Here is a 25,509-nt window from a genome sequence, read left to right as displayed (position 1 = left end):
AATCGGAAACACAGTTTAGACACTGTTTATGTGGTAAATGACTATTCGAGCTGGATATGGCTGATTTTAATGGTTTATGTACAGGGGTACGGACGCCCACTTCCAGCAGCCACCACTCCTTTGTTCCAGTGGTACATTGTGACGGCTAATCATGTTGAAAGGCTAACTGATGATTAGAAAACCCTTGAGCAATTATGTTAGCACAGCTGAAAACTGTTGAGCTGATTAGAGGAGTTATAAAACCGGCCTTCCTTGGAGTTAGTTGAGAATCTAGAGAATATGTAGTTATGGGTTCAATGCTACTCTCAAAAGGGACAGAAAAAGAAAACTTTCTTCTGAAACTCAACAGTCTATTATTTTTCCGAGAAATAAAGGCTATTCTGTGTGAAAAGTTGTCAAGGAACTGAAGATTTCCTTTAGCGGTTTGTACTACTCACTTCAGAAATCAGCACAAACAAGCTGGAAAGAGAAGTGGGAGGCTGCGGTGCACAACTCACCACAAGGCCAAGCACATTACAGTCCCACCTCAAGGCCTCAACTGATTCATTAAATGGTACCTGCAAAACACCAGTCTTAATGTCCACTGTGGGGGCTGTGGGGAAGTGATGACAGGATGTTGGCTCTTTTGGCAGAGCGGCAAAGAAAAAGTCTCATCTGATTTTGGCAACTGAAAGAAGATTAAGATGGGCAGAGGAACACAGAAATTGGACAGCGGAAGACTGAAAAAAGTGTTAAGGAAGGACAAATCAAAGTTTCAAGTGTTTGGGTCATGTTTGGATGTTTTATAAGGGGTTTTTATTTAGGAAGGCTGTCACTCCGTGTTGGAACACAATGCCATACCCTGACATAATCTCATACAACAGGACAATGACCCAAAGCACAGCTCCACATTATGCAAAAACTATTTAGTGAAAAAGCAGTCAGCTGGTTATCAACTCTATCAAACTGTTGTGGAAGCAGCGTCACTGTATGGTACATAAGAAGTGCCAACCTAAGCCAAACTAGTTTGTGGGCAGCGCTTCAGGAAGTTTGGGGTTAAATATCCTCAGACTACCTCAACAAAATAACAGCTAGATGCCAAAGGTCTGTAAGACTGTAGTTTCTGCAAATGGTGAATTCTTTGACAAAAACAAGGTTTGAAGGACAGAATTATTATGTAAAATAAAAATCCTTGTGTCCAACCATGTCAACGTCTTGACTTTATTTTCTATTCATTTAGCAAATAATTTGATGAATAAAAGTATGAGTTGTAATACAAAAAGTCAGACAAGTGTACTTGATGGAACAGTTGACAGAACAACGACAGCAATGTGCATAGCGTGTCAGCGCTAGCTGGTGCAAGGCCTGATGTCCCCACAAGGTGAGGAGAAGGAGGTGAGAACTGGTGCTGGTTCTGAGGTGAGAGCTAAGAAGTGACGATGTGATGAAAAAAAATTGAGTTGTTATGGGAAAAATGAAATAGCCTCAGTCACTAGAAACTTTTCAAGTGTAATTTACAAAACACCCTACTTTGTCAGTCCAGGTTTACACCATGGATAATTGAATACTTTAGACAGAAATTACAGTCCGCCATCGAAAGAAACATAATGATTATAATGTCACCAATGAGGACTTGGACCTGGATTCTTATTTGACTGCTTAGACTTGAGGACTTGAGGACTCTAACTTAATATTTGCTGGTTTAACAACAACACTGATAGCGGTGTTGTATTTCTACGTCAATTTCTTCAATAAAATAAGGGGATGTTGGAAATTATCACAAAAATCTTTGATTAATTTTTCTTTTCCATTCTCATTACAAACAAAAAAGACACTAACACTAACCATATCTGCTTTTAAGTTTACTTTTCAAGGGAAGGTAAGTTCATTTTGTCACCTCTTTAAAATCAGATCTGTTATCCGTTTTATTAACTAATGTTATATTTTCATCCTCTGAGTTCTTCAGATGGAGGAGATTTTCCTCTATGGCATGACAAGTCATTCATTGATATTGAGAGAACAGACTGACAACTTCATGAGAGAATTTCAAAGGTAAGAACACTTTCAGGAGATACACACAGGTCTGAAGCAGCTGAATAAAGGAAGCTAATGTCTGTAGATGCTGAAGCAGTGTGGATAATTTGTGACATTTAATATTTCCACTCTTTAGTGGAGTGCTGCCCTGCTGAATGCTTCTGAAACCCACTGCTCCCTCCTACTCTCATGTCCATGCGCAAAGTCCAATTATGACGTTTGGATAAAACCAACTGCAGAGATGGACAGGGAAAGGGAGGCTTTTAGTTACATGGATTAAACACTGCAGCATCCTTTTAAAGGCTCTAAAAACGCCCATGGGTGAAAGGCAAAGTGAAATCAAGGCTTAGAGTGACAGAAATTTCTGGTGAAGGAACAGAGTAAACATCTTATCAAACAGTCTTTATGCTGAGTCACTGTTTTCTGTACAACAATATGAAGAAGGGTACAGAATAATATGCTAAACACTTTTACAAATGCTCTCTATAAATACACGCTGACATGACTTGATGTTTATCGATATTTATTGAGGTCCATTTGGACCATCCACTTGTCCTGTTTATGGTCTCCTGTCGTAAGAGTTAAAACCTGTGTGTCAGTGTCAGTGTCTGCCTCAGCCCCCTCCTCTGCCTGCATGATGCTTTGGTTATTTCGAGATGTTTCTGGGGGGAGAGTAAGCATGGATGCCTCAGCCAATCACAGCGCGCCCAGTGGGCAAGTAACTTGCTATCCTAAGCAGCTACAATAGTGGAGATATAATGGTGGAAGAAAGGCACAACCAAAGTAAAATGAATCACAAAACAGATAAAGCTCTTACTTTAGGCTGGATGCTTTGCTTGACTTTTACTTTCGGGCACTTAGGGAGTGGTTTGGGACAAAGAGAAGGATGAGTTGGATTCCTGCTAACTAGGTATGTGACAAATACTCGTGAATAGTTTGTGCTAACATCGTAATCAGGTCCACTCGAAAGACACTGGCAGTGAGCCAAGGAGGAGGTGCCCAGTTTCAGACCCTACCTTTAAGAGATAAATTCTACCATGTTTGTATTTAAGGATGCAGGTGATTTGTGTTCTTACTTTTGTCATTTATCTTCAGTTATAAACCAAGTTTTTCAGTCCTTCCTCTGGTCAATCTGTACGTCAGCTGTTTGTGATTGTAAGCTCTATTAGAACTCTCTCTCTCCCTGTGTGTGTGTGTGTGTGTGTGTGTGTGTGTGTGTGTGTGTGTGTGTGTGTGTGTGTGTGTGTGTGTGTGTGTGATCAGTGGCTTCATTAAAGGTAGCAGCCAGGCCCTGACAGCAGCACTGTGGACCAAATGACTGCTGGAGTGATAAGAGCACATCAGGTAGCCGGGCTTCCTGAGGACTGTGTAACAGCAGCTCTGCTCAGACCAACACACAGCTCTTTACAGCACAGACACAGAGTCTGACGGACTGATGGACCCAGAGGATAATTATCCTTTAACTGTAGGTTTACCTACTCTACAGAGAGTCACAAGATGGGACTTTTAAATCATTACAGAGCATCATCAACCCTGTGTGCGTGGAGTCCTGGCAAAGGAGGTGACTCCAGCGTTTTAACAGTTTGGATGATTTTATTTCTTTTATATTACCGTGTCAGACCGCTCCAGATGTGTCATGAATTAATCAGAGATTATCTTTCTGCTGGCTTTGATAGAGATCCTGGATCTAACACCTCACTGATGACTTACAAAGGATATGATGGATGATGAGAGCCCAACAATGTCAGCCTATCATCTGCCATCCTCAGGCTGTTTGTACCACTCTTCTCTCTTCCTCCCCATAAGCCTGGAAAATTGTTCAGACATCCACAGGTGACTATGAGGTGTCATTTCCTGCTGCCACAGCAGCTTCTAGCTCCTGGATGTACCTCACTCAGGGGCGCTGGGGACTCAACCATGGCCAAGCTGCACAAACCACCAAACTGTGGCACATTCACAAACTCCTCGATAAGAAAAACAGATATTGGCTGTCCTGTAATAAGCTACAGCATGTCATTGCCTAATTTGCATATTTGGCTATTTGCATTGAATTGTCAAGGAAACTGTAGGAGGGAGGGGTAACATCTTGAGAGAGTAAAAAAAAAAAGTGAGTAAAAAAACCTGTAAATATGTTTAAAACTGACTAAATTTTTCTATCCTGTTAATTCTTGTTTTTGTTTCTCAAAGCAAAATATAAACCTTCCTCCTTTATCCCAGCTTGGGATCATTAAAAGTGACATACGTCACACTCTGGCTGCAGTGGTGGGTTCCTACATGTGTGAGGAAGACCTGACTGCTCCAGAGTGAAGAGGTCAGTGAGAAGACTTGGATTGATGTGTGCCTTCAAGATCAGTCTCAAATCTCAAGTTACTAAGTTTGTAGCTGGTCACTTTTCTGAAAAAAAAAAAAACAAAAACAAAAAACAAAAAGCGAAATGGGTATTTGTTTTTTGTGGTGGTTGTGACATTGTTTTTCTTGACTGTGTCTGCTACACAAAGTGCTGGTTCTGTGTGTGTGTTTATGTTTCTGTGAACACATCAGGGCTGAACTCTACCCTCTGCTCGAGGTTCCTGTCTGTTCAAGGAAGTTTGATTTTACCACTGTAACTTCATAAACGCTGCAAAGGTCTCTGCTTACGGTGGGCTAGGATGACAACAGACTCCCGATCTTGTCTCCATGTTGGGTCTCTGGTGATAATTAAACATTAGCAGGTCTCATGTTTTCTGGAAAGTGTCTTGAGATTTTTGTTGTGACTTTGCATGTTATAAACAAAGGGTGATTGATCAAACACTAAAGGTCCAAAACTTTTGGTCCAAGTAAGTAAACATTTAAAAAGAGACCAGGGGCCTGTACTACAAAGCTGGATTAGCTCTTAGAGAGATAACTTCCTGGACAAGTTTCAGGTTCTCCGTACTACGAATGTGGATCTCTTTTTATCCAGACACGTTGCCCCGGTAACTGATGCTGAACACCAAATCTGGTCTGGAGCAGGTTAAGTTCCAGGATAAGAGCTCACGGGGTGTGACAGACCACTCGCTGACCAATCTGTTCTCTCGGGCGGGCATGAAAGACCGCTCAGCCACCAATTTGCTCAGCCGGAGTGAAGTCCTCCGGTGTGGGACCACCCCCTGTCTTTTTGGCCCAACATTTTTTCTTATGGGCTGTGAACAAACAATATCTTACTGATCATCATAACTGAGACATTGTCAGGGAAAAGTAGAAATGTGTGCAAATGGAATCTTTCATACTGACCACTTTGAAGGATGTTTTTATATTTTTTATTTGCTCCCACGTCCTTTTTCCCCCACTGCTATTGCATCTGCAACACAAACTGCCTATAATGAGCATTTTCCTTGGGATTTGTGGGAAAGTGGACTCTTTCTAATTATGAGGTCTGATATGATGCTGATCACACACACACTGACTGACAACATGAATGAATAAGGACCTAACTGCCCGTGTCGGAAATTTACGCATTCACAGTGTCGGCGATTTTTTGCAGCAATCCCTCTGGCTTCTCGCCGCTGCAGTCGTGTTGCTCCTGGCCTGGATAATACTGCAGTACTCCTCGTATTTTTACAGGATTATTAGCTGCTCCTGCGCCGTTAAGTAGGCTGCTCTCTTCTCCATTGTGGAAAATGCTCCGGGGCCGCTAACCACGCCCATTTTATATGTGCACGCACAGATCCCAGCCAGATTCACTTATCAAGTTAATAACGAGCTTCGTTGTACAGCAGATCCTGATGACGGAGATCCGGTGAAGTTCAGCGAGTTGTCGCAGAGTTATCCTGGATGACTTAATCCAGCTTCGTAGTACAGGCCCCTGGGCAAGTATGCATGTCCAGCCATTAAACAATCATTAGGACCATTAGTCCTAACATTCTGTTATGGAACGGCCCCTTTGGCTGCAGCATTAGCCGCATGCATGACTGCAAATAATCAGCCAGTTAACTAATTATACCATGAAAGATACACAGGTGCTGATTGGGTCATAATTCAGGGGAACCTCCTGGAAAACCCCATCAAACAAACTCAAACTGTGCATGTCTACCACTCATAAACAGCAATAAACCTGGCGGGAGGTAACTGTATGGCTGAGAGAAGATCAAGAAAAGGCTTTTTAGCCGGAGAAATTGAGTTTTTGTTACAGGAATACACAAACAGCTGTTATTAGTGAGTCAATCAGGTAGACAAAGAGAAAGAGAAAGTTTGGTGATCTTGAACAGAGTAAATGTGCGTAGTGTTTCCTAGCGCACTGCAGAAAACCTCAATGATAAAATCAGTAATATGAAAGCAGCTCTGCAGAACAAGCGCCGCAACAATGCCCCGGTACCAATTGACTCACGGTCTGTGGACCGATACCAGTGGACAAAAAACAAACACCCTTGGAAAGTTTCTTTAGGGGGGGTAAAAAAGCCAGTGAGGAGACAGAAGAAGAGTCGGTCCATGAAAACATTGTCTGACATTCAACCGGTCCTTGGCGCAAAAATCGTTGGTGACCGCTGAAATACGGGACCTCAGTTGTCCCAAATATTGACTTTGAACTCCTGTGAATTCAGTAGACTGCACTTAACAGATCCCACATTTGACAAACAGCAGTGGTAGACCGTGTCTCACCCGTGGGGGATGCGAGTGCTGAGACACCAGCACAGAAACAGAAAATCATCACACTCACTTTTTACAAAGGGATTCATTGTTGAAAACATATTGGTCAAGTTTCACTGACTGAATAACGATCAAGCCAATCACAGTCAGCCACCTGACGAACCTATGGTTCAGAGAGGGCAGACATGAACAGCAGAGCACTGTAAAGTGACGCCTGAGCCGACTGTAGTAGGGAGACGAGCACACAGATTTTTATTTAACAAGTGATGATATGTTGTGTTTTGTTACTTCTTCCTTTTGTTCTACGTGTCAGCATACATTTTTAATTCAACATTACTCATCATGACTCATCCCCTAATCTTCCGAGCACTATCACAGTGGAAGGCCTATTCTATGCAAGCTGATGTAACATAGCCCTAAATAAACATAAACACTTTAAATTATCTCTTCCTCTTTCTGTTCACACTTCACCTCCTCCCATTGAAGTCTTAATGAGTAAACTAGTTCTAGGTTTTGAGTTGACTGATTTAAAGTAGTTTTGGGACATAATGTGAGAGCTGCTACAGTTTATACAGCAGAAATGAGTCAAGTCATGCTAAAAAAAAAAAGGCAAAACAAATTTAAGGTAATGTGTAGTTTACACACTTTTTGCATTTCCAGATGAATCAGAATAGGAATATACACTGAATTCACTCATTAAGCTCACACCACCATGACACCGTGTATATGCCCAATATTTAGTCCTGAGAAAGTTGGCAACCCTAGTTTGAACGGTTGTCTGATGTACCTTTAATGTTTAATTTGAGACTGTGCAGCATTAAGTAATGTGTCAAAGATTCTCAAAAGAGACCAAATCTTGTTTCTAAATGAAATTACCAAGAAATAAATCACACTTTAAGGTCCAATCTTATGGAACAATTTAACTCAGTCATCAGGATTCTGCTCCACGCCTCCCCTGATGATCAATCACAGAGTAATGGCTCTTGCTGTGGCTGGAATATGAGCTACTCAGCAAGTGTGTGTTTGCCCATTTGTTCTCTCACTCTCACTCTCACTCACACACACACACACACACACACACACACACACACACACACACACACACACACACACACACACACACACCAAGGACCACCTCCTCATTCTGGCAGGGTTGAAATTGCCGTCATGGTTAATGGACTCTCAGGACTAGAGGCTGCTTTGGGACTGTTTTGTATAATTCATTTGAATGTCTGTAAGAGGAGTTCATCTTCACCCAGCTACTCTGTGTGTGTGTGTGTGTGTGTGTGTGTGTGTGTGTGTGTGTGTGTGTGTGTGTGTGTGTGTGTGTGTGTGTGTGTGTGTGTGTGTGTGTGTGTGTGTGTGTGTGTGTGTGTGTGTGTGTGTGTGTGTGTGTGTGTGAATGCCAACCGCCATGAAGGGTGTTTGCACTTGACAAACCATCATAAGCATCTAAAAGCACTTCACGGTGCTTCCCAAGTCTGTACGCCACATAAACAAGCCACAAAATGCTGCTCTCAGCTCGCTGTCACGCTGGGTGGTGAACTCGAAATTTACAAGAAGCTTCAGTTTGACTCGCAGCCAGTGAATCCTTTAGGTAGTAAAGAGCCTCCTGTTGTAACATCTTGACGCTGACAGCTCGAGCTGAGCCAAAGTGGACAGGTGTGTGATGTTGAATCTGTCCTCTCACAGCCATCAATCTGCACAACGTCACATTTACAAGTTTCCTAAAATACGTGAAACTTTCAACTGCATACCAAGTTAAAACCTCTGTTAAACCTGATGCACCCTTAGGCACAGATGGCGTAGTGGTCTAGGTCACACCCCATGAGGTTCGCTCTCTAGCGGGTGGTCTGGGTTTGAATCCAGCCTGTGGCCTGTTTCCTGCATTTCAATCCCCACTCTCACCCTGTTTTCCTGCTCCATCCACTGTCCTATCCTCTCTGATTAAAAGGCATAAAAAGGCTGAAATAAACAACTTGAAAATAACTGTTTCATTTGTAGATTGTATAAAAAATGGACGTAGTGTTAATGTGAGTGTGCCGATGCTCCTCAGCTCTGTGTTCCCACATTTCTAAAATTTTGTTCCAAAATCTGTTTTTGTTTTTCTGACTTAAAGAAATGAAAACAAGGGTTCAGCATCTATGAGCTCTGCTTCATCTGAGGCCAAGTCCACACGTAGCTGGGCATTTTCAAAATTGAATACCCTCCCCTTGTTTTTTTTGTAAAAATACTTTCGTCCACACACAGCGGGCAAATCCACCAATAAGTGTGGCTTGAGCGAGCGGTAACCTTGGTCTACGAATATGAGAGGATACTTAAGTGCTAAAATCTGCTGTTTCTCGAGTGTCCGCCTGAGGCTGGCTCCGGAATTACCTGAAGTCACAAACACACCAAGCCAAAAAAAAAAGCTGTTTTCCCAGCAGAAATTAACCTATTTACTTGTCTGAGTCGCTAATTTTACTATCAGACGTGGGGGGTTCTAACTTGGCCGTTCAGAGGATATTAAGATCGCAAGCTTGCCCAATAAGAGGCAGCTCAGGTCACGTGACTGAGGGGCGCCCTATAGCTGTACGCAAAGCCCTTGCCATATCCAATATGGCCGCTATAGCCAATATGCTTCATTTTCTGTTTCAGGAACAGACAGGTGACGTCCAGGAGACTACGTCCAGTTATTATACAGTCTATGGGCTCGAGGCATGACAAACCCATATTTGGCAGTTTTCCAGACGTACAGCCCACGCAAGCCATTTAGAACAAACCCCTGTCATTCAGCTGTGGCGTTGGCTGTTTCCAGATGTCTACACGAAACCATGAACCCAGAGATTTCCAAAATCTTCACTTTGGCTGGAGTTTTCAGAAGACATCGTTTTTAGTGGCGTAGAGCTGTGCTTTTGTATGTATAATAGGCTTAAACTTTTTTTTTTTTTTAATATATGTGGTTTCCCAGATACCCTGCTACGTATGGCGATGGCTTGATACCCTTTTTAATCACCCAGGTCAATTCTTTCAAGGACTGATTGTAATTGTGGTGATTTCTGGGCTGTGGGAACATAAGGCCTTGTTGTTCCTTGAAAAAATAAAGAAATAAAAATGTGGGAACATTAGACTGACCCTGTCTCTCTTACCATGGCCATATTGCAAGTGGGCAGGCTTTGAGTCTCCACACTAACAGCTATAGGGCGCCGAACAATCACATGAGCCGAGTTGTATGTCTGATTGGTTCTAAATATATTCTTAACTACAGTCATGAACAAAATTAACCGTACAGTGCGTGCTGTTGGCAAAATAGACAGGAGACTTTTTTTTCCTTTTTTAATCAGGCTGTTAACATGTTTCTTTCTGCTGTGAAAACAGCCTGTTTTTGGTTTGGTGTATGTGACTTTTGGTACCTCCAGAACCAGCCTCAAGTGAACGCTCAATGAACTGTAGATTTTAGCACTTCCACACTGTCTATTTTAGATCAGAGGTTGTTGCTTGGTTTCACCATGGCAGTAGGTTTTCTGACTGTGTTCTGTTCTCGAGGGGACCTGTCCTATTCTCAGAAGGCCCGTTAGTGTCATGACCTTCAGTTATGTATGTGTTTGAATTTATCTCTCTCCTCCCCTGTGAGTGTGTCTCTGATTGTGTGTGCATGTTGAAGACTTGCTGCAGGTCGTGAATGAGGAGTTGGGTCTCCAGTGGTGAACACAGATTGGGTTTCCTGTTGGAGATTGCTGCAGTGCTACCGGTGGAGCTGTGAGAACGACTCCCCGCTTAAGCAGAAGCTCCTCCTCTTCTTTTTTACCCCTGCTGCCCCAAACAAAAAAGCCACTCATGTTTGATTAGAATAGAAAGAAAACAGAGGAGTGTCATGTCTCGATTTAGTTAAGTTTGCACTTTTTACTTGAGTATTTGTCATGTCTGGTTTTATTTTCTAGTGACTTCTCTCCTTTTGTTTCAGATGACTCCACTTCCTGCCCTGGTGTTTTGTGTTCCCTTGTGATTGTGATCCCAGCTCCTGATTGTTTCCACCTGTGTCCCATTACCTGTTGTATTGAAGTCTTTGTCCGGTGTCAGATTGTCATGTTATGTCCTGGCTGATTTGTTCCAACCAGGGGCCTGTACTACGAAGCTGGATTAAGTCATCCAGGGTAACTCTGCGACAACTCGCTGAACTTCACCGGATCTCCGTCATCCAGATCTGCTGTACTACGAGGCTCGTTATCAACTCGATAAGTGAATACAGCTGGGATCTGTGCGTGCACACATAAAATGGGCGTGGTTAGCGGCCCCGGAGCATTTTCCACAATGGAGAAGAGAGCAGCCTACTTAACGGCGCAGGAGCAGCAAATAATCCTGTAAAAATACGAGGAGTACCGCAGTATTATCCAGGCCAGGAGCAACACGACTGCGGCCGCGAGAAGCCGGAGGGATTGCTGGCAAAAAATCGCAGACTCTGTGAATGCGTAAATTTCCAAAATGCTGATATTAATGGACCTATCTCATCATGTGACGACACGGCCAATTAGGTCCCAATTCATTCATGTTGTCAGTCAGTGTGTGTGTGATCAGCATCATATCAGACCTCATAATTAGAAAGAGTCCACTTTCCCACAAATCCCAAGGAAAACGCTCATTATAGGCAGTTTGTGTTGCAGATGCAATAGCAGTGGGGAAAAAAGGACGTGGGAGAATAAAAAATAAATATAAAAACATCCTTCAAAGTGGTCAGTATGAAAGATTCCATTTGCACACATTTCTACTTTCCCTGACAATGTCTCAGTTATGATGATCAGTAAGATATTGTTTGTTCACAGCCCATAAGAAAAAATATTGGGCAAAAAAGACAGGGGGTGGTCCCGCGCCAGAGGACTTCACTACAGCTGAGCAAATTGGTGGCTGAGCGGTCTTTCATGCCCGCCCAAGAGAACAGATTGGTCAGCGGGCGGTCCGTCACACCCCGTGAGCTCTTATCCTGGAACTTAAGCTGCTCCAGACCAGGTTTGACGTTCAGCATCAGTTACCGTGGCAACGTGTCTGGATAAAAAGAGATCCACATTCGTAGTACGGAAAACCTGAAACTTATCCTGGAAGTTACCTCTCTAAGAGCTAATCCAGCTTCGTAGTACAGGCCCCAGGACCAGGAAGATGTTGTGACATCAGATGCAAACAGTGTACAAAGGTTTAATGGGTAGTTCACGAGTGCCACGTGGTCTGAGTTGTCACCATCAGAGTAACATCAACCCATCAGACCTGACCACCACAGGCAGCATGAAGGCCCCCATCATTTGTGATGCCACAATGACAGAGGAGCTTAACTAAATTTATGCTCACTTTGATCTCCTCATAAAAGAGTCGCTGTCAAGACAACTTCCCCCCTCAAGACCAGCCTCTGACTTTATCCACTGCACATAAGAAACAAGTCCTGAGTGGGTCCAGCAAAAACTGCTGTGCCTGAAACTACTCACAAGAGCCAATGAGCCAACATGTTTTAACTGAAGTTTTGAACATTTTGTACTCTACAGCAAAAATTTGCATCCAACTGAAAAGACTGTCAAGGTACTTTAGAAGTGTTTTTGTAAACCATCCTGTGACCCTTACCCTCTTTTCTATTGGAGCTTTGATGAAACTGGGTCCTCAGCTTTGAATCTCTAAATAAAAAGATCCTGCTGGTTCCTACAGTCAAAAAGCACATAGTTGCTCAAAAAGTCGCATATTCCAGGGTAAAGTTCCTGCAGTTAAGAAGCACCTTCAGGTGGGGATTTAAAAAAGTCCACAAAGTCCTCCGTCCACAATAAGATGACCCTCAGCTCTGACTGACTTGGTTTAGTACCTCCTAAACAGTGGCTTTCTTTGAGCCTGATAGTGTGAGTGTGACTCTGTCAGCTCCTGGTGTTTCAGTTAAAATAGTGACCCTGTAAAACGGAGACCTTCAGCTGAACGAGTTAGTGGAGATCCAGTTTGCAACAGCTGTTCAAACACAGGAGAAGTCGTCAGGAATGTATCAAAATCTCCTCACCAGAAAAGTGTTTAGAGGGGTTTCTAAGTCTCCCTCTTAGATGTATGCCTGATGTAAACCACACTTTAAAAAGTGATTACCCGGACCAATTTAGGTTATTTTTAAATGCTACTTGTCAGCTTCCTGATCGGATCAGACAGAACTGGATTGACAACATGCCAGTTGACCAAGCTCAGAAGAGAGATCTGTTTTTTTTTAATTTTGTAGTGATGGTGGACACTGGAGCCGAACTGTCAGACAGAAAAAGGACAGAAGAGCAGAAGAATGATAAGAGAGTGATATAGCCTGAGCAAAAGGCTAACACAGGAGCTAAACTGTTTGTGATAATGTTCATTCCAACCCACAGTCAGCAGTTATTCTGCAGTGGTCTGTTCAAACTTGAGAGTCTATCAATAAAATGAAGAGTGAGGTTACGTTAGCTCTGCTTGGTAGATGACTGGTGGGACATAACCAGGATTCGCTAATCTTACTCATTATTCACACACTGCATGCCTTGAAGAATGCTCAATATAACCTGGCTACTAAACTATGGTACAAACTGATGAAGTTTGCTTGTTGTCACATCTCAAACAACTGTTGCAACTGTTGATAAATACCTTACCTCGTCACATTGTATCTGATAAAAAAGTTTTCTTGACCAAAGAAAAGTAGTTTAAAAAAACGATGTGATCTCTATTCAGTTCCAAAACAAACATTCATGTTAAGATTCATATATTCAATACAGTATGCGTGAAATTTTGGGGCCAAAAGGCAGAGCTGCAGTCTAAATAAAACAGATCCTCCTTATAGCATCCCAAATGATAAGCCAAAGCTGTATGATGATTTTCAGCAGGATACATCTTTCAATCATCTCTCAAATGCAAATCTTAGCCTATCTTTGCATCATTCAACAAATTAGGCAAGGAAGCAAGATGAGATAATTCAAGGGGACAGGGATGTGGGATGTGGGACGGGGAAGCATGGACAGAAACCACACCCAGTGACTTTGGAAATAAAATAAACCGTGTCAAAACCAGATCTTGTTTAGTTTCACTTTAACAGCAAATCAACATCTGAGTAGAGCCAGACCAGGAGTTGACAGGTTTGAGGTTTCACAGCACAACATGAATAAGGAGAGGCTCATCAATGGAGTGGGAAGCGCTAGAACTCCTGGATCTCACGACTCCAGCTGTTTGTCAGTCATGTAGCTCACTGGACTGAACACTCAGCCAGTGAGAGTTGACAAACGCAGTCAACACAATAGAGAGGAGCCAGACCACAGACGTATCTGTTGTGTTTGAGGCGTTACAGCAGCATACAAGCAAGAGTATCACACAAACATCACAATAAGAGTATAACAAAGATATGAATACAATGCATGTAACCTAGAAAAATATGTACAGGACTATTTAACCACAGAAAATCTGTAAAAGTATCAAATTATTATGTATGAAATGTGCACAGACTGATAACACAAAGGTAAAAAAAAAAAAAAAAAAACTTCTGGAAGCGGTGGGACAAGGTGTTCATCAGAGACCACAACTTGGCCTTGAAACTCCTGTCAGCCTCCACCTCCACAGGGTCCAGAGGACAGCCCAGGACTGAGTTGATCTCCACCAGTCTGTTTAGTTTTGCTCTCCTTTGAAGGTGAAATCCCTTCAACATGTTTGTTTCCAGTGTTAGCTCCATTAGCCATGTCTCTGTGAAAAGCATGATGCTACTCTTCCCTCTGGTATTCCCTCTGATGCAGGGTTAGCACCGTTAGCTTTTCCATCGTATTGGAGAAAATTCTTACATCCCTCCTAATAATAAATGGAAGGATGGGTCAATATTGACTCTTGTAGCTTGCTTCACAGGACGAGCATGTCATCCTTGCCTCGTTCTCCTCAACTTAGCCGGGAACATTGGGCCTAGCACTGGTTAGTATCGACCAAAGGCTGTATAATTACTGGACATTATCTCCCTGATGTCACCCCTCTGTCTGAAACAGACTTTTGAAGCGAATCGCTCTGGCGGCCGTGTTGGAAGTGACGGAAGCTTCAAGTCTCTACACTTATAGCTACAGGGTGTCTGTCAATCACATGAGCTTAAGTCTGCCTCTGATTGGATCAACTTGCGATCTTAACATTCTCTAAACTGCTAAGTTAGAAAAAAATCACTCCCCTGTACAGTTTGTGCTGATAGTAAAATTGACAATTCAGACAGGAGACTTTTTTGTACTAGTCTGTAAGTATGTTTATTTTAGCTGAGAAAATAGCTTTTTTGGCTTGGCGTGTATGTGACTACAGGGACTTCCAGAGCCAGCCTCAAGCGGACACTCAAGAAACAGCAGATTTTAGCACTGTCTCATATTTTTTGACTAGGGGTTGTTGATTGTTATCGACATGATAGGTGCTGCTAACAGCTGATTGTCCATGGTTATAAGTAGGATCCCTGGACACAAATGGGAACACAAATTGTGAAAACACCACTGCAGACATAAGCAGTTTGGTGTATACGACCAAAACACGAGCCACAATGATGATGACAGGCATCAAATGCTGATACAACTTAAAAGAGAAGAAAAAAAGTAGGAAGGGAAACAAAGAGCTGCTGCTGCAGTAACAAGCTGCCACTCAGGTGGCACCTAGCAACACAATGGTGTGTGCCACATGCGATGGAAACCTAAACAAAGAGTCAAGGCTCAATAAAATATCATTTTGTGTTTTATATCAAACTACAGAGAGTACAACTAAGACTTTTCACTGTTTCTGTCTTATATATTACACTGAGAAGAAAAAGTGCCCTCTCACACAAGATAGCTGCTGCCAGATAAGAGTCACTGTTTGGTCTCCTAGAGCAGAGCCAAGGCCAGACAGTCAAGGTCCACAGCTTTATTTGCAGTTAGCAGAGAGAGTCTCTTTCCCAGTAGACATACCATTAGGTGTGAGAGGGCCATGCTTCACGTCAGAGTCACACACTGAAGTAGGGCGCTGACACAGAGGGACAGCCCATCACACCCACATACACATACCTCACTGATAAGTTACGAACTCATCTTGAGATCTTTTCATCACTCAGCATATCACCCCAAATAGCTTCTGAATTTATTTGAACCCTGTCTTCATTCAGCCAAGAGAAATCAGTTTTTTTGTTCAGATGTTAAAGAAATGTACCTCCATATGATGGAGTATATCATGTACGAGGGCTATTCAAGCACCACTCAGGGACCCCTCAGCTGCCAAATGGTCTACTTCAGATTTAAGTGTTGTCTTTCACCCTTTAAAAGTTACTCACATGAATAAACATTTGAAGCACTGCCTATGACTGATGAGATGTTTATCCGTTCCTGACATATGTTGGTTCAAAAACAGCTATTTACATATTAAAAATGATACAGTAGCTCCCTGAGGGAGTGCTGCTCCTGTCGAAGTGTCTGTGTGAAGATTTGATACATCACTTAGATGAGTCAACATCACCTTGAAACTGTGTAGGATGTAACTCAGACTGTCACTACAGGAGTGAATCTAAACAAGACAGTGCTCCGTTTGATGAACTCTGATGTTTACATTTTTCTGAAATGAGGATCATGTAATGGTGATCATGTAATCACTGGCTGTAGATTTTTGTTTTTTTTTATGCTTTTCAGGAAAGAAAACGCCAACAAATATAGGATTATTATGCGACTCAACTCTTTCTAGTTTCTGTTATCTCTTTCCAGATGAATAACTGACTCTGAAAGAGAGAACTTATAACCATGCTTGGTAGGCTGTGGGCTACATATGTCTATTTTGGCTTATGTAAAATCCAACCTGGAGCAAGTATCAATGGACTACTGATGAAATATAGCTTGTAGCTAATTCTGGCATGCCCATCTCTTTGTTTGTCCCAAACATTAAATGCAAGTGCACATTGTCCTTTTATATAAACAAAGTAAACCAAGTAGCACAGAGACCTTGCATTAATTTGCTTCCTGTCATGCCAGTTGAATAACTGGACACAAGCCATAGTTTGCATCACTACCTCTAGAAAGACAGGTCAACTTAGGGAGGGCGCTCTTCTGGAATGCTTGGACTCCATTTCTAGGCATCATGGGCTCATGGAGAAAATTTTAAAAATAAATAAATAAATAAATAAAATAACCTTTTCATATATATATATATATATATATATATATATATATATATGTATATATATATATATATATATATATATATATATATATATATATATATATATATATATATATATATATATATATGTAAGCTGACCACAAACAAATTATTCATTCATTTATTCAGCCAGTATGTCAGTCAGTCAGTCAGTCAGTTATAAAGTGCTACCAAAAAAAAACTGTAGGTGGATAAGGCTTAAATTGAAGACAAATGTAGGAACACAAGACCTAATTTTGAAAATCTCTTAGAAATGTGGTAACATTGGGCCGCCCCAAAGTAAATACTTCCTCGTCATACTCTTTAGAGTAGCAGAAGGTAGATGAAGTCACCCTCCTTAAATTAAGCCTAACCTCATCAGTGGCGTTTTCTCCTGGAGGCCAAGGGAAGCCATGCTTCCTCTCCTTTTTCAGACTGTAGCTGTGATTTAATAAAAATACTCATTTTTAACAGTTTCAATAATTCTACTGTGTTTCATCACTGTCCTCTCTTACATATTTCTCTCCTATACTTATTGAGCATTTTACGAAATGTAAAACAGCGCCCTCATAAATGTTCTGTGGTGAATGCGTGGTGAAAATATGATACTGCACGCTGTTGTCCGCAAGGAAGCCAAGCTGAGTTGGGGTCCCTTGGAGAAAAAAAAAACAAGAATAACCAATCAGATGAGGCTGCGGTCATGACACTGCTCACCTGTGATTGGCCAAGACTGTGTCAAGGGAAGCCACCCCGTCTTTGGCCTCAAACCAATCAAATCACAGTATTGTCATCATCAAGCCACTGAATGAAATCAAGGAGATAAGCACATTAGCAGTGTGCATGAAGCGGCCTGTTGTGCATTTGAGTGGGCGGTTGAGTAAATTAATAAGATATTTAAGATAAGTCAAGAGGACAATGTACGTGTGGCTGAGGTTGGGAGAATTGAAAGGGCGTGTGTGGGTGTTCAAAGTAAAATTGAACGCTCTCTGGGCGCTCCAACAGGTCATTCCGGTACATGAAATAGTGGTATACAAACTGCAGCATAGTCTTTTATGTACCCCACTCCCTAAAAAACATACAGATTAGAGGCTTTCTCTCACTTGGCTTCCTCAAAAAATATCCCCACGCCATGCCACGCCACTGAACCTTATTATTTTGATAATTGACGATGTGGGTTTTTGCCTGAATATTTTTTGCATGATATCGCATCCTCTGGTAAGGAGGAGGCTGCTCTATGTGGAAGCCCATGTTGAATTATCAGGTCATATTCTGTCCAGTCTTGTTCTTTTTCACTCATCAGCAGTGACTCAGTCAAGCAGTGTTACCCAACCCTGGTCCTGGAGTACCCCTGTCCTGCACACCTGATTCAAATGAATGGCTCGTTATCAGGCTTGAGCAGAGCTTGATGACGAGCTGATCATTTGAATCAGGTGTGTTGGAGTCGGGAACATAAAAAACATGCAAGGCAGGGGTCCCCCAGGACCAGGATTGGGTAACACTGCAGTAAAGGATATAACAGTGTCTTTGTGTGAACGTCAGAGCTTGAAATGTGTATATAAAATCTATGCCTTTGCATAACTGCAAATGAGAGAAAAGGATGTTTTTTTTCTAAAGCTGACTCTATCTACGCCTTAAACACTCAGTTTGTTAAGTCTGCTCTGTTGTTAACAGAGTTGAAGGTTTCACATTGTTAAATGCCACAAAGGCATGTTCAAGTTAATTATTCCTCTCATGTTGTATAACGGGCTGCATGGGTGGCAAAACAGTAAGCGCAGAGCCTCACAACAAGAAGGTCACCGGTTCGACCACCTTGGCCGGTGGGCCTTTATGTGTGGGGTTTGCATGTTCTCCCCATGCATGCTTGAGTTCTCTCCGGGTACTCAGGCTTCCTCCCACAGTCCAAAAACATGCTCATCAAGTTAATTGAGCACTCTAAATTATCCATAGGTGTAAGTGTATGTGAGTGAATGGTTGTCTGTCTCTTTGTGTCAGCCCTGCGACTGACTGGTAACCAGTCCAGGGTGTAGCCCGCCTCTCGCCCAATGACAGCTGGGATCCGCTCCAGCCATCCCAGACCCTGCACAGGTTAAGCAGTATGGAACAACTGTGAGATTGTTTTTAGTAAAACAATAGACATGTATTGTTACAATGTGTCTGGGGGAAATTACAGATGCTATGAGGAGGATCTGTGTTAATTACACTCCCTCACCACCTTGTGGCCTAGAGTCTCATGGACACTGTCATAAATTACTTTTAGTGAGGCTTGTGTTTGTTTTTGAATTAAATGGAGATTGGATCGAAAAAAAGTTTCTTTGTTCAAAACAACTTTTTCCTGGATACAATGCGCCAAGGTGAGGTTTTTACCAGTACAGTTACACAGTGCTACGGTGAACAAGCAAACGTTGTAGCAGCCAGCTACATGTAGCGCAATTGTTAGCCCGGCGCTCAGACGTATCTGTAGGCTAATGTAACAACAAGTAAACACTGTCAGTTGGTCAGTAGTTTAGTAGCCGTCTACATTTAGCACAGCTGACAGCCCAGTGCTCTGAGACATGTCTGTAATGTGTAACGTTAGTAAATCCTGGTTATGTCCTGCCAGTCATCTACCAAGCAGAGCTAACGCAACCTCACTCTTCATTTTATTGATAGACTCTCAAGTTTGAACAGACCACTGCAGAATAACTGCTGACTGTGGGTTGGAATCAACATTAGCACAAACAGTTTAGCCCCTGTGTTATATGATACAGCCCCAGCTAAAGGCTAATTAGCTTTTAGGCTGGTTTGTATCTCTCTCCTGTCCTGCTTTCTGCTGCTCTGTCCTTTTTCTGTCTGACCATTAGACTCCCATGTTCACCATGTCCACAAAATTAATCATAGAAATTGAGAAAAAAATAGATCTCAGTGTTCTATCTCGTCTTAATACGAAACTTCGTCAGTGGTGTTGTCATAGAGACCTTGATGTGCAGTAAATCAATCCAGTCCTGCTCAACCCAGTAGGGAAGCTAAGACGTGGCAATTGAAAATAACCTGTAACCTGTTGGCGCAGATGATCTAATTTTACAGTTTGGATTACAATCAGGCATATAGGCTATCTAGAAGGGAGACTTTCAAGATCACTTTCAAACTTCCCACAGCCCCTTTAATAATAATAATAAAAAATATTCCTCCTCTAATATTTGGGTGAATTTTTTTAGTGTTTTCTGTAAAAAAGACAAACTAGAAAGAGACTTCAGTTAGAGAAAACCTTGAGAGAAGGCACCACTGTATTTTGTATGGTGTGCTGTATGAAACAGAAAACGTTTGGATGAAGTGTTTGATGTGAAAATCTGGCTTATGTAGATTTTTACTCCACCTGGCAACTCTCCAGTCCGATCAAAGATTGATGCTGTTCATCTGGAGCGTCTCTCTCCTCTTCTCTCCCTCCACCGGAGGCGGTCATTAGAGGAGTGGGCGTGGCGTCGTAGCCAGGCAGTGACGTCACTCGGAGCTGTTCAAAGTGGTGTGGTGCTGAAGAGACAACTCTCCTCTCCTCTCCGCTCAGTCTGCCAGACTGTCGCGCGCTCTGTCGCTCGCTTTCTCTCTCTGTGCCTCGCGCTCGGTTGGTCCACGGCCGTCAGCTGGTCCGTGGACGCTGGATTTCAGCCCCTTGATCTGAACTCAGACCAGGAAGATACCGAGGAAGAAAAACCAGACCCTGCGCCGTAAACACACCGCCTGGAGCTCACGTGGGAGACAATTTGACAAGTAAGTCGCCTCTGTTGTGTTTTTTTCCTCGGTGGAATGAGTCAGATAGGGATGAGTGCCTCCACCTTTGCCTTATTGGAATGAATGGAGGAAAAAGTGAGGTGTAGAAGTACTGAGATATCCACGGTGAGTGTAACAACAGCCATTGTGTGTCCGCTGGAGCGAGTCTTCCAGCCGCGCCTCAATCTCACCCCGAGCCCGCCTGAGGTAAAACATTTGACTCACATTTGCATGAACCAGTGGTTGGAGATGCTTTCTCTCTGCTTCTCTCTCTCTGATTTATACCCCGCACACAGACTCAAACTAAATAGAAAACATAAATCATAGCTCTGTTAGTTCTCTGCTATCTGCTTCACAGCATCTCCTATATAATAAATATTTCCCCACATCACATGGATGTATTTCTGGACTGTCTGTGTTCCAGTTCACTGACCCACTGTGGTGACGCTGTGGTTTCACTGGTTTAAAGAGGAGGCATACTGGAGCTGCTCAGTCAGGGTTCATGCTGCGTGCGTGTGTGTGTGTGTGTGTGTGTGTGTGTGTGTGTGTGTGTGTGTGTGTGTGTGTGTGTGTCTTCCTCCAGCCTCACAGTTTGTCTTTAAAGTACAGGAGTCTCTGAGTCTGCTGGGAGGTGTTGCTTTTTTTTTTTTTTTTTTTTTTTTGATTCAAGTGTAAATTTAGGTGTGGCCCAGCTGGCCTCTCCTCTCCTCTCCTCTTCCCTCCTCTCCTTTCCTCTTCTCTAATCCTTGTTGCTTTCCTGTCTTATTTCTCACCTCCTCTTTTTTCCTGCCTCCTTTATCCTTCATTTCCTCCTTTCTCTTGGCCTCCTCCTCCCTGTATTCAGTCCATCCACTCTTGCTTGTTTCCTTCTTGTTCCCTTCTAACCCTCCCTTCTTTGACTCTCCTACCTCCTAACCCCTAGTTTCTACCCTCCATGTTTCTTCTGTTCTCTCTCCTCTTCCTTTTTTCTCTTCCTCTTTCCTCACCTGTGTGTGTATCCTATCTTTTTCCCTCTCTCTATTTGTGGTGTCTGAACTTTACCCCTCTTTTTTAAACGCACACCCCCTGAGTCATTTCCTTGTCTGACATTTTTTCGAGTGTCCAGCAGATGCTGTCAACTCCTCTCCTTTACGCACAGATGTACACTTGGCAGGAAAGTGAGACGGCTTACTTCTCTATGTGACGTTTGCTTGTCTGGTTCACTCATTTCTCACAAAGCAGCAGTTAGTTTCATGTAAAAAAAAAAACCTTGGATGTTTTTAATTTCCTTGTGTTTCAGACAGAACAGAGGTTCTTGATAAGGTTTAGCGTCTCTGGTGTTGACAAACCGTGGTTGCCGGATGTGGTGTTTGAAGCCTGCGCTCTCTGTCAGGGTGGATGGATTTACTATTAAAGACAGCTAAGCCTCAGTTATTGTCTTTGAATCAGAGCATGGAGGACACTTTTTACTTTGCTGTACTCTGCTCATCACTCTTGGGACTGATAGCTGGGGATGAATCTCAACCTGAGGCGTGGGATGCTAGGCGCTAACAGAGGCCTCTGTGGTCACAGTGTTGTTGTACTGTCTGTGTGCTTCAGAGCAGCACAGTCTGGATCTGCCTGAGCGAGTAGCCTGTCTCTTTTGTAAAACCTGTAGTCGTCCCAACTTTGGATTTGAAGTTGACAGGCCGTGGGTTTACTCACTGAAACACCTGAAAAAACATCTCATCTTTATGATGCAAACATTTCAAACCCTTTCATTCAAAAATCACAGCACTTCCCACCTGCTCTCCTGATAAACTCACACTGTACCCATCATGCCATGCATTGGCACAGATTGGTAAATCCTCTCTTTACTAATATGAGAAAAATTCAATGTTAAAGTTTCAAACAGGACTCACACCTGATGTGCTCAAAAAGCAATTTAGTGAATCAAAGAAGCAGCTGAGTGTATTCAGTATATCCTATATCCTTTAATGCAACACGCTGCAGTCTTCATTAGACCCTTCCTGCCTCCTTAATGTCCACTTCCTCTACACCCACATCTCCCATTTATCATGTGATCTCTGTAAAGACTGCCAGATGAAGTAAACCCTGATGATATCACTCTGACTTATGGGAACACGCCTGACCCTGACAGTTTTGTTCGTCATATTTCTAAAAGCTTTTAGTGTGAAGTTTTAAACATCTCAGAGATTATCCAATATTAATTCATCTGACAATAGAAACATGCAGCGCTCTCATCACTCAGTTTCTCTTTATTACGGCACAGATGTTAGGGGTAAAGCTCTTCCTTTGGTTTAAATTTTCCACTGAGTTCTTTTGAGGCCCTGTGAGCGTGTTAAATGTTGGAATGCAAATTCCTCACCATGACGGCACAAGTAATTGAATTTATTCCACAAATTCATGTTTCTGCAGTTCTGCCACATGTGACCGTTACTGCTATTAACCTCATTATTTCAGATGCGCCCCACTGCGACACATAACATTTCTAACATAGGGCTCCATCAGCTGACAAATGTAGCTCAGTGCACCTGATGAAAATCTGTATCTTTGGTACAGGATGTCATTGGGGACGTCAAAAGGATTACATCTGTTTCTACAAACTCTTTACCTCCTAAGCATTCCTCTCATGATTCATGCACCAGTGTCCTCAGGATCTTCTAAGATGGGCAGGCCAATGTACGTTTTGGTTAGGAGGTGGTGCTTTTATGATCTTGTTATGAAAGGTTTCTCTGCCATTGTGTGGGTATGTGTGTTTTAGGGTGAGTGACAGGGCCAGACGCACATGCAAACGTGAAGGGGGGTGTGGTGTGCAAACTCAAGAGCTAATTATCAATGGGTTGCAGCTGAGGAGGGCAGCTCGGACTTTTGAGGTTTTGGCTCTGTCTGGAGAGGAGACGCGACAGCAGAAGAAACAAACTGGAGATGGAAGCACAGTTGGTCACCCCACAGAACGAAAACTGTACATACACCTTTTAAAATCTGAACAAGAACACAAGAGAGTGCGCTGGCCGGTAAAAGGACTGACGTAGCCGAGAAGACGACGGACGGATCGAGGACGGGCTGGTCCTGGTGAGAGGATGGTCAACCGGGGTGAGTGACCACACACACAAACCCCCTGCAGAACAGGGACATTCTGCAAACATGTAGGGTAAGGCAGCCAACACGTCCAGGTTCACGACAACATGTAGGGGAAAACACAGGAGCCGGTAAGGTTACCCGCTAGGCTAGGTGTGGGCCCGCGAGGCTTGGGTTAGCTGCGTACAGATCCCTTATCCAGAACTTAACCTGCTTTGGAGCAGATCAGGGATCCAGCTTCGTACTACAGGCCTCTAGTGACACCCACTGACTGTATAGAGTGGACAGCGTGGCTTTGTCATTTACCATTGTACGGATTTGAATCCAAAAACCCTCGTCACAGTCGCCGCCATTTGCAGCTGTTGTGCAGCCAGAGTCTGCGCAGTACAGACTGTGAGGGAATCTGAGTGGAGCTAGGTGACAACAATAATATTTTTCTTTGGAGAGTCTAATAACTTCTTGACTCTACCTCCCTACACAATTTACAATCCCCCCAAAAAATACACAAGAACGGCAGCTGCCAATCATTGTTAAACATTACGTAAAGCCTCGTTTTTAACCCTCTTATGACTAATGAAAACAAAACTTTTCAGAAAAAAAGAGGGCTTTACTACTAGACAGCCAAATGATATCTTCAAATCACCACAATATTCGGACATGAGAAAAATTTCTACAAGGTGTACTAATTTTTTTAGTTTGACCACAGCCCATCTGGAATGACTGGAGAGACAGATTTTTTGACCTATACTGCAGCCAGCCACCAGGGGGAGCAGATTTTGTGACGACTTCCCTTTAAGCGGAGCAAGATGACATCCTTTTTTTTTTTTTACAGTCTATGATGACACCTAAACTAAACTTGAGGTGTGAACATTGAGAGACTGAATCCATCAGTCTGCCTCTTTATGTTGAGAATCTCAAACTCATTGTTTGTCACCGTACTTACAGGAAATCAGGGATGTAAATTTCCCTATGACGTGGTTTTAACCATCCGACCTCGTTTGCTGGTGTTCTCCATGCTGGAGAATACATAACGTCTCCGACTTCTGATCTTTTTGGAAGTCTTTGGTCTGTGTGAGGTGTGACAGGCCATCTGGATCCCTGCAGGGTGCAGCTCAGCATGGCTGTGCTCTCTGACATGAACACATCTTGACATTTTAGCACACAGGCGGATATGTGAAAGGTGACATCGCTGACATCTTGACAGGGCTGCAAAAGTACATGATACAACTTTTGAGTGTTGGTGGAGAAGCTGAATATAGTCAGACACAGCGAGCAGTAAGACTCGGTTATTTTCTTTATATTTATAGAGAGTTCGTTCCTCTCCCCGTGGATTCAAATCTGGGCCTGGAGCCAGACTCTTCTCACAGTTACCCAATCATCTCTGTATTAGAGTAATCCTGTGCAAAATACTCCACGTTTGCTCTTGATTCTGGGATCCATTCAATTTTGTTCTTGGCTTAAGACCAATGTGCCAAAGGAGGCAGAAGGCTTCACAATATGTCAACATCCTAAAACAGAATCTTGAGACTAACCTTGTCAGCCTTGTGTGCATGCCGTCTCCTCATTTGCCAGCCTGATTGATTTAATCATCACCTTCTGTGAGATAATTTCACTTTTAAAACGTCATTCAGCCTTCTTTGATTAGACAGTTAGTGTTGGAGTGTGCTTTTCTGAAGGGTACGGTCTTTCAGTGTGTGATTTAGCTGATAAGAGCGCTGATGTCTTTATCAAATCTGGTGGATGATGGGGGATTTCATGCTCAGTATGTCAGAAAGACCCTGAGGCATACAAATGTTTTAATTCGAGCACTGAACGTATTCTGTGTGAGAGGCTCCGGGTATTGATTGACGGATGGATTCATGTAGATGCCGTTCGGTCTGCACTTTGACATCACTGACAGCGATGGCAGCTGAGTTTCATCTGAGCTGATGGCTTTTTAATGGACCCCCTATATCCAATGGCCTTTCTGTTGTTGGA

At 42.8% G+C, this 25,509-nt stretch overlaps 2 protein-coding genes across 2 annotated transcripts in view; both read left to right on the top strand.

Annotated features, from left to right (window-relative positions):
* LOC141796179 (NACHT, LRR and PYD domains-containing protein 12-like) overlaps positions 1-25,509 on the top strand; it is a 600,880-nt gene that overhangs the window by 161,174 nt on the left and 414,197 nt on the right. The gene's annotated exons all lie outside the window — the stretch shown is intronic.
* smpd3 (sphingomyelin phosphodiesterase 3) overlaps positions 20,240-25,509 on the top strand; it is a 106,440-nt gene continuing 101,170 nt past the window's right edge. Inside the window, exon 1 of the mRNA XM_074676916.1 lies at positions 20,240-20,472. The gene's annotated coding sequence lies outside the window, so the exon portion shown is untranslated. The remainder of the gene's footprint in view (positions 20,473-25,509) is intronic.

The sequence above is a fragment of the Halichoeres trimaculatus genome, unplaced genomic scaffold (genome assembly GCF_033239565.1).
Source record: "Halichoeres trimaculatus isolate MK-OKI-2021-1 unplaced genomic scaffold, fHalTri1.1 fHalTri1_scaffold_10, whole genome shotgun sequence".
In the NCBI taxonomy this organism is placed as follows: Eukaryota; Metazoa; Chordata; class Actinopteri; order Labriformes; family Labridae; genus Halichoeres; species Halichoeres trimaculatus.
Note: the sequence above shows the minus strand (reverse complement) of the source record. Positions and strands in the feature narration are given on the sequence as shown.